The sequence below is a fragment of the Lepidothrix coronata genome, unplaced genomic scaffold, assembly GCF_001604755.1.
Source record: "Lepidothrix coronata isolate B3197 unplaced genomic scaffold, Lepidothrix_coronata-1.0 Scaffold208, whole genome shotgun sequence".
NCBI lineage: Eukaryota > Metazoa > Chordata > Aves > Passeriformes > Pipridae > Lepidothrix > Lepidothrix coronata.
The window spans coordinates 1,266,359-1,279,355 of NW_016690388.1; the positions used below are offsets into that span (position 1 = coordinate 1,266,359).

General features: G+C 41.5%; 1 protein-coding gene across 3 annotated transcripts in view; it reads left to right on the plus strand.

Moving 5' to 3' along the window:
- Positions 1–318: 318 nt before the first annotated feature.
- Positions 319–12,997, plus strand: part of CCDC91 (coiled-coil domain containing 91) — a 120,096-nt gene continuing 107,417 nt past the window's right edge. Inside the window, exon 1 of one of the 3 annotated variants that reach the window (XR_001877701.1) lies at positions 319–453. The gene's annotated coding sequence lies outside the window, so the exon portion shown is untranslated. Of the gene's footprint in view, positions 553–12,997 lie in introns of all 3 variants that reach the window. The other 2 variants (XM_017832866.1, XM_017832867.1) reach the window with 2 other exon arrangements.

A 12,997-nucleotide genomic window follows, 5' to 3' on the forward strand; every position in this document is an offset into this window, starting at 1 on the left:
CCGACACCGGCGCCAGGCGGTGATTCCAGCGGCGTCGGGTTTCCGTGGCTGCCCCGGGAAGCGACAATGAGGAGCGGGGGCGGCCCCGGCCCGGCCGGGAACGAGCAGCCGCTCCCCGCGACCCTGCGCCGGGGTGCGGAGGTTGTTGCCGATTTTAGGAGCTCTCAACACACGGAAACAGAGTCTAGCTTGGAAAAGAGACATTATTTATTCTGCCCAGCGTGCAAGGTGAAGGTTTCCCCAGCTCAAGCACGCCAAGGGGTAAAAAGTTGCACCACTTATACAGTGAAATTCACATAATCCCGCCTATCTAATACATATTCCCCGCCTACCTAATGCATATTTATTTGGGTGATGTAATCTTACGCAATGCCCGAAACACAAGGTTCTTTCCTTCATTAAGCAACTCCTATTGTAGAAGTTATCTGACGACATCGGTTACGTTTACAGAAGGTGAGAAAATCCCTCCTGGGGACAGCCAATTCAGCTCGAAGGCACCAAGGTGACCCCGGCTCGGGAGGCGGGCGGGGAACGGCGCGAATGCACATCCGGGTGAGGAGCGCCGGGACCGCCGGGAGGGGCAGCGGGAATCGCCCCCCGCCGCCTCCGCAGGGGCCGCCCGGCAGCCCGGACCGGGGCAGGCGCTGCTCCCGGCGGGATCCCCGCCCTGCACGCCCCGGCGATGCGGGAACGGAGCTGGGGGCGTGCAGCGGGCGGTACAGCCCGGCCGGAGAGGGGGTGCGGGTGGTGGTCCCGGCAAGGTCCGACTTCACTTGCCTTCCCCTGCCATCACCTACCTCACCCTCCTTCACCTGCCTTCCTCTGCCTTCCCCTGCCATCACCTACCTCACCCTCCTTCACCTGCCTTCCTCTTCCTTCACCTGCCATCACCTACCTCAGCCTCCTTCACCTGCCTTCATCTGCCTTCATCTGCCTTCCTCTGCCTTCACCTGCTTCCCCCTCCTTCACCTGCCTTCACTTGCCTCCACCTGCCTCCCCCTGCCGTCTGCCTTCACCTGTTTTCCCCTGCCTTTACCTTCCTCCATCCTCCTCCACCTGCCTTCTCCTGCCTTCACTTGCCTGACTCCTCCTTCAAGCCCCCCCCGTGCGACAGCCACCCATGTGCGGTGGTGGCTGTTCTTAGTGATGTGGCGTAAGGGTCACTGCAAAAGGGGATTTTAGAAGTATTTTAGAGGAGTAGCAGGGGCCTGCCTGCTTTCCCTGCACCAGAAAACTAGTATCCCTGTCAACAAGAAGGTGAACCCTGTGATTAGTTCTCTAGCCCAGAGGTTGGGAAGTCTTGGCTGTGAGTTCTCTGTTTCTTCGCTTTCCAAGACTGAAGTGTACATGGCCAAGTTTTCAAACATTGTCCACAATCATTAATTGTGGTGAACTATCTAGTCTGATTTTTCAGAGGTGTCTAATATCTGTTACTATAAATGAAGTTAGGTGTTGAAGTATTCCTGAAGATCTCTCTGAATCTTCAGGCACCTAAAACACTTTTTACAAATCTGGTCTTTAAACAGATTAATTTTTGAGGCTTCTGATATGTATAGTAGGGTGGACTGTGTCTTCCTGATACCTCAGCACCTGAGGAGAGGCTTCAGTGGGATACTCTTGAACTCTTACTGCAGCTTTGGTTCTTCTCAGGATGCTACAGTTTATAAGCAATTTTCCTTTTCTGTCTTGGCGATTCCTTTTTGCCTATGAACTGCACATTGTGAGTGCATCTTTTGGCACCTCACTGGAGTATTTTAATGGAGCTTTGGGTAGTTTTTGTCACAGTGCTTGAACACCTCTCTCAATAGACTTGCTTAATTATTTTTGCTCTCGTTGCTTTCTGGTCATTTTGCTTTTTGGCTGTTTTTCTTTCTGCTCTTTCATGTACATATTTTAAACCTGTGACTTTGTTCTGAGTACCTCCACATCCATGGATTGAATGTCTAAAGTAAATGTTGGTGCTGTTGTTGTAAATACTTCACTGTCAGTTCCTCAGTCCCTAATGATCTGCTGACCATTCTCAAACACAGTTTGCAGGACAGACAATGTTTGTTAAGTGCAGTGGTAATCTTCCTGCTGGTAGGACTTGAAATAACAAAATCACAGTACTGTTCAAATAGGTGATGCCTGAATGCTCAATGGATAGTAGATAATCCCAGAGCCTTTTTCAGAACCTCTTAAAGAGATTCTTGAGAGTCTGGTGCTATTTTGAAAGGGAGACAATTAAATACAGGAGACTAGGAGATTAATCTATGTGCTCTGTGCCTCAACATGTCCTTGTGAAGAACTGCACCAATAATGCCTTCTGCTGTTAGCCTGGGACATTACCTTAAAGCTGAGAGGGTGTCTTACTGTAGCTGAGCTGAGGAGGTAGGTGGATTGTGTACACACCACGTTGAGACAATGAGCATCAAAATAGGATCTGTCACCTTTGGATATGTTTTTATCCAAATCGTTAACTGATCATTGCTATAGTTAAGTTCAAGGCTTCTTTCAAGTTTCATTCTACCTAGAATTATTGAAAACTGAGCATACCTGGGGACACATTTGCTTCTGTCATGGTCATACATAAACTTCCTCAAGGCCCTTGAGGGGTAGCCGTGTGAGGAGCAGCTGAGGGCACTTGGTCTGTTCAGCTGGAGAAGGAGACTGAGGGGAGACCTCATTGCATTTACAACTTCCTCCTGAGGGGAAGTGGAGGGGTAGGCACTGATCTCTGGTCTGTGGGGACCAGTGACAGAACATGAGGGAATGGCCTGAAGTTGGGTCAGGGGAGGTTTAAGTTGGATATTAGAAAAAGGTTCTTCCCCCAGAGGGTGGTTGGGCACTGAACAGGCTCCCCAGGGCAGTGGTCACAGCACCAAGGCTGACAGAGCTAAAGAAGTGTTTGAACAATACTCTCAGGCACATGGTGGGATTTTTGGGGATGGTCCTGTGGAGAGTCAGGAGCTGGACTTGATGATCCTTGTGGGTCTTTTCCAACTCAGGATATTCTCTGATTTTGTGATTTGGAGACATTGATCAGTCCATGCCCCACTAGAACTCTCAGTGCAGTTCAAGTTCTTTATATTAATTACAGGCTCCTTCACTGTTTTCTCCATGTCTTTGACACCAGGGACTCTCAGGCCAACTTCATGTTTCTTTCCAAGTGACACAACTACTGCCAGAGTTTGGTGAAGAATCTTGCTGCCTAGACACTGTTGGCTGTTTCTGTGGTGTCAGGCTGATGATAGCTACATTGATTTGGAAGTGCCAAAATAGAGTTATGCTGGAAAGCATACTTCTGGTCCAGAGGAATTGCAATCTTAAGGGCAATAACTGGCATTCTCCAAATGTTTACAGAGCTGCTGAGACATCTAAGTATGGTGTCTATCTGAGCAGTTGGCTGGGTTCCTCCTGGCTTACTGAAAACCCAACTTCCAGGAAAGCTTGCAACACCAAATGGAAAAAAGTTTGTGGTATGATGGAAACAAGCTTTTCGTGAATCTTTAAATGTAAAGTTCACACCACCTTCTTGTTCATGTTCATTTGAGTCCATCCAGGTACACGAGGTTTGTGTCTGATATGCTTGGGTGTGTTTTGTAATCTGCTGTTGTCCAGTTGTGCAATGTTTGATGCTTGAATGCCCTTTACAAGAAAGTTCTTTCTGCTTATGTAAAACTGATTTGATCATAATAATGAAGGGGAAAAAAAATCTTCTTAAACCAGTCTTGATATGTTTTCAGCTATGTTTTTTCTTCTGTGTTGGGCTTTTCCCCTAGCACACTTGAGGTTTTGGGCTGCAGACTAAATTTTAAGTCATGCAGACTTAAAACATTAGACACTTAAGACATTGAAGTGCAGTGTAAGTGGCAGATTATCTAAGTGTTGCAGGGTAACTTTCAGACGTATTTTATCACATTACCCTTCTTTACTTTGTTAGTTTGATATTTATAATTGTAAAAATGCACCAGAAATTCAAAGTGCAGGGGTTGTTTTTCTGTTTTGTCTCTCTTGTACTTCTAAGGACTTAAGATTTATGTGGAAATAATCTTTGCTTGTGTTAGTAAAAATAAATACCTTAAATTTGAGGGATGGATTTAGCTTTTCTGATAAGTCCTATTGCAGCCCCAGTCTTCCCTTATCTCTTTGCATCCCTTAAGCAAAGATACCTGCTCTCCAGACCTGAGTCTCCAAAAGGGTGCTACTTTTACAGATGAGAATTAAATGAATTCTGGGAGTTCTGTCCAATCTTTCAATGAAACCATTAAACCATTAAAAATGTAAATTCCATCATAGGGTATGCTAGAAGAAGCAGAATTACCCATAAATTTCTTTCTAAGCAATCACAGAGGACCTTTCGAATTAAGAAAAAAGTGAATTGATTTTTTAACTTTGCATGTACAAGTGGTGATGGATATTTCTAAAGATATTTTTAGGGATGTCATTTTCATTGAACTCTTTTGCAGTTTTCCAGCAGCTGGATGTGGCATCTGTGTCTGCCTTAAGTTTGTTTGCATACATGACACTAATATTTCCTGTGATGACATTGTTACAGACACTGTCTAGTAAACTTTCCAATCCTTTGAATCAGAGCTAGATAAATGGGCATAATATTTATAAAGCCATTTTGAATCCTCAGAAAGAGAAATATTTATCCTACCTGTATAATGCCAATAAAAGAAAAACAGGTTTTGCTATTTGTCATTGAAGTGATAAAAATTCAGGTTTTGTGTATCTTTCAGAGAAGAACTGGGAAATGACATGAGTTTAAGTTGTTGATTCCAGTCAGTATAAAATGTCTCTTCTATTATATTTGCAGAGTTTTAAGAAAATCAAGCATGTCTAAACTACAGTGCTAACTTAGTACAAATAAAAAGATCTGAAGTCTCAGGCATTTTATGGAACTCTGAGGTCTTTAAAAACCCTCACTTACTAAAAATTATATAAGGCTAAATTCTGATTTTTAGGGTTCCCACTAGGAACTCTGCTAATAGTTTTCACCTCTTTAGCACTTTTCTTGACCAAAGAACCAAATTTGAATGTTTTACCTAATCTTTGTGAATCTCCCTATCTGACCATAATACTCAAATATTAACTAGTTAGGTACGTTTGCAGTTGCAGTGAAATGTTGGTCAAGTCTTGACCAATTTTTCCACCTTCAGATAGACTCCAGGAATATTGCCTCTCATTTCAGTGCAGCCCTTTTAGAAAAGATGGCAAATTTTTGTGCGTATATAAAAACTGATTTTAGGTGACTATGCAACAGAAATGGTTGGACCTTTTTTGTTTGTTTGTTTTAGGAAAAAAGTAATTAAAATAATTATGCTGGTTTAAGGGGTGGTTCCAAATTTTGACTTTTGCTTCTATTCATCTTTCCTTTGGATTATAAGGCTGTAGCAGATGTGTACAGGACAAAGCAATCTGTACAGAAGGGTGGATTACTTGTAATCCATGAAATACAGTTGGAATCTGGCACTAAGGGCTGACAGCATTTAAAACTATTTTCTTTGGAGAGTAAGGATATAGGGTGTGCGAGCATATGTTAAGGTACAAAACATCCAAACTCAAATTATTCCAGTAGTAATTGTAGCCTTGGATCTGTTACTAGAGCTGTTGATTTTACTCCAACAAAGGGGTTTAATGTGCTATGTTTTTTCTAGAAAAGCAGTTCACAGTGGCATCACTATCAATGTTTGAATATGCTGACTGGTTGTGTTTCAGGTTTTGTATATATTGAAGAAATTGTACTCTGATTATGAAGTATTGCATTCTTGAGAGCTCTCGTGTGACAGCACAGCCATACCAAGGCACTGTAGTCTTTTAATCTGAATAAAAGCAGAAAAATACACAGTTTGCAGTCATCTCATTCAAGTAACAATAAATATGTATGAAAATGGAATGAAAATTTTGTGTTTATTTCAGTATGATCATTAGGAGCAGAAAGGCATGTGCTATGAGGAGCAGCCAAGGACTTTGGGTTTGTCCACTCTGGAGAAAGGGAGGCTGAGGGGTGCCCTCCTTGCTCTCCACATCTTCCTGAGGCGGAAAAATGGGGAAAGTGGTGCTCGTCTCTTCTCCAGGATATCCAGTGACAGGATGCGTGGGAATGGCTCTAAGCTGCATCAGGGGAGTTTTAGAATGAACATTAGGAAGCATTTCTGTACTGAGAGGGTGGTCGGACACTGGAACAGGCTCCCAGAGAGGTGGTCAATGCCTTGGGCCTGTCAGTGTTCCAGAGGCATTTAGACAATGCCCTTCATGTGCTCTAACTTTTTCTGAGCCCTGAAGGGCTCAGGCAGTTTGACCAGATGATTGTTGTGGGTCCCTTCTTGCTGTAAGTATTCTGTTCTATGAACACTCTGGAGAAGAGATGCAGCTGTGGGTGAGGACACTGAATACGTATGAGCTGAAAGGGTTGACAGATACTTGCCCTAAGCTATTTTCAGGAAAATAACTGCTGTAGATGTACTTGCTGTTGCAAATGTCCTTTTGGGCAAACTGAGTGAGGACAGAAGAAATATGTAAGAAGATGGGCAGGTTTAGAGATGCTTCATCTGTTGTTACATACCCAGAATAGGTACTTGCTTTCTGGGGAAGCCTCATTAATCCCTGCTGAGGGCTTTTTGTCATGTACAAGGGGGTCTCTCTGTCAGGAACAGCTACTTTTAAAGTTCTGGAAACTGCTCAGGGATTGCCCTATACCTTCATTGGGCAAAGCAAATTCTTCAAGATTATGGCATGTAGGTGCCTCCCACAAATGAAGAATTGGGCTTCTGAATTCTCCATCCACATGAGACGTGTCTGCTGCAGTGCTGATGAAAGCTTTGGAAATGTCAATGGATAAGTGGGCTTTCTTTTGGCTTTTAGGTCAGCATTTAACGGAATGGTAACATGAAGTCAACACAGTTCTGCAGTACATAATTATATAAACTGATCCCAGTTTGATTCAAGCTATAGGGTAAAGCATTAGGTAAAATTTAAAGGAGGCAATTTTTTTTTCCTCCCACACAAATACATTCTGAGCATAAGCTGACTCCATTTTAGAATTGGTTTGTGGAGTCCCACAGAGTCAGTAGTTGTTTCCTGAGACTCTGGTGGATCTCAGTTTTCAGTTTGTTAGTGTAGAATATGCACTTTCTGTCAGTGTTCCCAGTATGCTTTGCTAATGTGTTTATGTATCATTAATGTTACTACTAATGAAGTAATGAAATGTTAAATCAAAAAATGTGATTTTTTTATTATTTTTTATTAAATTTTATATTTTTTTAACTAGACGTAAAAAAAAAAGTACATTTAAAAATGTTTAACCAGTTGACTGTCTTGTTAAAACTTACAGGACCACTCATATTATAGAGAAGCAGGATATGGACTGTAATTTACTTTTAACTGCCTGTGGAGATACAAGAAAGCATTAGCAGGATCATATCATCATTGAGGAAAGGCTGAGAGAATTGAGATTGTTCATCCTGGAAAAGAGAAGGCTTCAGGGTGACCTAATTGTGGCCCTCCAGTACCTGAAGGGAGCCCACAAGGAAGATGGAGAGAGACTATTTGCAAGGGCCTGGAGTGACAGAACAAAGGGGAATGGCTTCACACTGACAGAGAGCAGGTTTAGATTGGATATTAGGAAGAAATTCTTCCCTGTGAGGGTGGGGAGGCCCTGGCACAGGTTGCCCAGAGAAGCTGTGGCTGCCCCATCCCTGAAAGTGCCCAAGGCCAGTTTGGATGGGGCTCTGAGCAACCTGGGCTAGTGGAAGGTGTCCCTGCCCATGGCAGGGGTTGGAAAGAGATGATCTTTAAGGTCCATTCCAACCCAAACCATTCTATGATTCCATGACTGAAGTTGTTCTAAGAGACTTTGTTTTTTAAGTTTATTTTTTTTCTATTTTTGATGCTCATCAAGTTTTTATAATATGGTTGTAATGAAAATGTTCACAATATTAAAAACCAGATAAATGTTGCTGCAGAAGGTATAAATATCTCTCAATCAAATAGAAGTTCTCTTTTTATGGAATAGAATGAATAATTTGCTATTGGTTAAATATAAAGAAAATGGTTAAATGTAAAGAAAATAGTTAAATATAAGTTAAACAATATAAACAAATATTTTATGCATAAGCTGAGAACAGATTATATTATGATTTTATAATTAGATTTCCAGATTGGGTTGTATCTGTTGTTGAGACAGTTCTTTATTTTCTTTTAAGTGTCTACCTTTTGTCTTGTTTGGTTCATTAGCCCTTGTTTGGAACACCTGGATTTCAGAAGGGCAGTGTTTTTCCCTCAGATCTTTGAAAGTCAGTTTTCGTTCCTTTTCCATATTAGATTTGCAATTACTGTCTGAGTAGTAGTAAAAAAATGGAAAGGATTTCATCTCTGGTGTGGTAGGAATTTGTGGCCAATGACAGTCCTGTTATAAAAATGCCAGTCTTCTGTGTGGCAAGGAAAACTTTCTATGCTTCACTTCTAGGGGAATTACAAACTGACTTGAGAGAAGTGTTTGCTAAGATGAATTTAGAAAATATACTCACTATTGACAGCTTGGTTTTTTTTATGACTTTTTCAGTAAGATAAAGATCCTGTGTCATCAAACATGGATCAAAGAAAAGTATGAGGACAGTTGGTAGCCCTTTGAAATGTGTTTTATGCCTTTCTATTCTCTAAACAGCAGCAGTCTTCATGTTTGGTTAATGGTGGCTACTCTTAAATCAACTGCAAAAAGTGAATATAATTCCCTACAGTGAAGCAGGTTGCTTAACATCACCTTGAAAATAGTTTAACATTTAAAAAATAAACTGAACAAACCCCATTCATCTGAGAAGCAGAAACTAACCATGCCTTGTAGCAACTCATAAACAGTTTGCACTCAATAGACAAGATTATGAAAGGATTCTCTGTAACAATGTTACTAGCCTTAAAATTAGAATTTCATAAGTATTTTTTTTGTCTCCTTCCCTTGGGTTTTTATTCGATTGAAGTAATTCAGCATTAAATATGAAGATTCAAAATACAAAACTTCCAAAGATTTGGAAATGGTTTTGTGATGCCAGGTTGTTGTAGATAGCTGAGGGACCAAATTTGAACTTCAAATAGGGAACAAAAAAATAGTACTTATTCATTGATAGTCAATTCTTTTCTCTTCCAGGCAAAGGGTTGTTGTAGATAGCTGAGGGACCAAATTTGAACTTCAAATAGGGAACAAAAAAATAGTACTTATTCATTGATAGTCAATTCTTTTCTCTTCCAGGCCTGCAAAAGGGCAGCTTTTTATACAGTGGAAAAGAACACTGACTGTGATTTTCTGTTAATATTTCTGAAAACCCTCTGAGATAATTTGTACCTAGAGGTTATTTAGTGGTCATTCATATGATAGCAAGTCCTTAACTTGGTTTGCAGTGGAAAACTTAGATTAAAGTGCAGAACTGCTAAACCAAAACTGAAGTGTTTTGAACATTGATTTAGAAGCCCAGATTAACAATACACTTTTGAAATTCCCTTGATGTCTATGTAAATATGTATAGATCCCCTTGATAAGTAAAAATAAATGCTAAATTCACTCTTAAGCCACTCCTGTCCTGCTTTCTGTTAGAGGTCCTATGGAATGGTTTATTTTTTAATGTTTCAGAGCCAAAGAAGACAGTAGACAACTTGTATGCAGTGCTTGTTCCTAATTGTATTTACTTTCATTTTTGCTACAGTAATGTCTTGCACAGAATTGGCTGTTTGGTAAATAAGAAGGTGGTTTTGAACCATGATGCCAATGAGAGAGCCTTTTATTTAGAAGTAGTATTTGGCTGTAAATTAGTTTCAAAGACAAGAAATTGTGAGGAGAAGAATAAGAAAGAACCATCTTTTCTTATTTTAACTACAGTTGACATCTTCATGGAATGAGGGACACTAATAAATATATGTAAAAAAATAATTAGAAAAAGTTTGATCTGTTTGAAACCTGTCATCTAATACCATGAAGACATTTTGTTGCTGTACATGCTCTAGATTTTGAACTTCTCTTAGCTTGTAAATAAGTAAATATAAGTTCATTCTGTGTCTCCCTAAGGTTTCTGAATAAGGTGAACAAAGGTAAAAGCTATCCAATATTCTGTGCATTGCTGCCAAAACTTGGTCTTGTAGTTCTTTACAGTTGAAATTTTTCCTCATTAAATACTTTCCCAGAACACACTGCTAGAATTGATTTATCTTGAGGTGGGCTCGAGAGAAATATTGGAATTGTATTACTTTGGACTTGTTTTAGTATCCATTTATATTAAATACCTACATTTTTACTTAAATATCTTTCATTTATTGCAGAACACAGGACAGGGATGTTTGAGATTTTTTTTTAAATTTCTGAGGAAAAGAGATCTACAGTCAACTTCTTTGTGCTAGGCTTGCTTTTCTCAAAACTTTAACAACACTTTACTATGTTACCATTCCTGAGCTTAGTGTGTGTGTATAGAGAGAAATAAACTGGAAATCCTGTCTCTGAGGATTGGAATTTAGTGTAGTTTTAGATGGAAAACAAAATATTTTAGCATACATTTGCCAGTTAAGCTTTTGAAAGGACTTTCCATGGGGTGCAACTTCTGAAATAGTATAATAATGAGCTTCTGAAGAGGTTTCCATGTGATGTATGCCACAGTCAACTCGCTTTTAGTTTATAAGCTGCCAGAGTGAAAAATCAGTATCTTGGCCTGATCAACCATAGATTGAAGAACAGTTGTACTTAGTTTGAAATCATGGAGTTGTTAGGGTTGGAAAAGACCTCTAAGATTGTTGAGTGCAGCTGTTAACCCAGCACTGCCATGTTCACCACTAAACCATGTCCCTGAGTGCCACATCTACATGTCTTTTAAATACCTCCCAGGTTGGTGAGTGCCCCGGGCAGTCAGTGCTTGACAATGCTTTTGTAGAATAATTTTTTTCCCCTAATATCCAACACAAACCTCCCCTGGTGCAACTTGAGACCATTTCCTCTTGTCCTGTCACTTCTTACCTGGGAGAGGAGCCTGATCCCCACCTGGCTACAACCTCCTGTCAGGGAGTTGTAGAGAGTGTTGTCACCCCTGAGCCTCCTTTTCTCCAGGCTAAGCATTCTCAGTTCCCTCAGCCACTCCATTCACCAGCATTTTGGGCCCAGCCATCCAGGCAGTTCCTTTACCCAGCAAAGAGTGCACCTGTCCAAGCCATGAGCAGCCAGTTTCTCCAGGAAAATGGTGTGAATGATGTTACTAGAGCCCAGGTAAACAACATCCACAGCCTTTCCCTCATCCACTAAGGGGGTCACCTTGTCACAGAAAGAGATCAGGTCAGACCCCCCTTCCATCCCTACTTTTAGATGGGAGGTACATTTGCTGATGTCCAGTTAACACGTTAAAAGCTTAATTAGCATAATTACCTAGTACTGCTGATAAGTGATTGAAAGTGGCTCTGTGAGCTCTTTCACCAGCTTCCTCAGTACCCGCAGGTGGATCCCATGCAGCCCCATAGACTCGTGTGTGTCTAAGTGGCATAGCAGGTCACTGACCATTCTTTTAGATTGTGGGGGTTTCATTCTGCTTCCTTTCCCTGTCTTCCACCTGAGGGGGCTGCGTACCCTGAGGACAACTAGTGTTGCTATTGAAGACTGGGGCAGAGAAGGCATGAAGCACCTCAGCCTTTTCCTCATCCCTTGTCACTATGTTTCCTCCTGCATCTGATAAAAGATGGAGATTTAGCCCTCCTTTTGTTGCTGATGTGTTTATAAAATTCTTTTTGTATTGTCTTTTATGGCAGCAGCCAGATTAAGTTCTAGTTGGGCTTTGGCCCTCCTAAATTACTCCCAGCAGAACCTCATGACATCCTTGTAGTCCTCCTGAGGCCTGTCTCTTCTTCCAAAGTATATAAACTCTCTTTTTTTCTCCCTCAGTTCCAGTTAAAGCTCCCTGTTCAGCCAGGCTGCTCTTCTTCCCCAGCAACTCATCTTTTGGCACACGGGGATGGCCTGTTCCTGTGCCTTTAGGATTTTGCTCATGAAAAATGTCCAGCCTTCCTGGTTTCCTTCACCCTTTAGGACTGCCTCCCAAGGGACTCTGTCAACCAGGCTCCTAAACAGGCCAAAGCCTGCCCTCAGGAAGCCCATGGCAGCAGTTCTGCTGGCATCCCTCCTAACTTCTCCAAGGATTGAGAACTCTATCATTTCTTGCTGTGCCTCCAACCATCACATCTCCCACCAGTTCTCTGTTCACGAACAGCAGGTCCAGTGGGGTGTCTTCCCTAATTGGCTCCCTCACCAGTTGTGTCAGGAAGTTCCCTTCCACATGCTCTAGGAACCTCCTGGACTGTTTCCTTTCTGCTGCGTAGTATTTCCAGTATTTACCACTTACACCTGGTAAGCTGAAGTTCCTCATGAGAATATTGGCAAGATGGTGAGACTTCTCCCAGTCCTTTATAGAGTATTTCATCTGCCTCTTCGTCCTGGCTGGGTGGGCTATAAGAGACTCCCACCAGGATATCTGCCTTGTTGGCCTTCCCTCCGATTCTTACCCAAAACACTCGACCCTATCGCAGAATCATGGAGCTGTAGACAATCTGACATACAGGGCTACCCCAACACCTCTCCTGCCGTCCCTGTCCCTTGTGATGAGTTTGTAGCCATCCATTGCAGCCCTCCACATGTGTGAGAAATCCTGGTTTTCAGTAAAGTCTTGTGCCTTATGATGTGTTCTGCTTGTGAGTTCTCATGGGAAAGTTTGGTTTACTTCTTTTCAGGTTTTGGGGGTTTCTCTATTTTTTCTATTTTCTTCCTGGACATTTGATTAGCACTGATGTACAGCAGCGTTGTAAATTGACTGTGGAAAGGGTCTCAGAAACCGAGTTTAGAACCACTTTTGTTTAATCCACTTAGAAATGATTCCTACAGAAATTTAGTATTATGAATGATAAAATGAGATGTTTATACTCCAGGATCAGATTAATTTTATCATTAGAAAATAAAAAATAGTTTCTGCTCTAGGATTTTTGGGAATACATTTTTTTC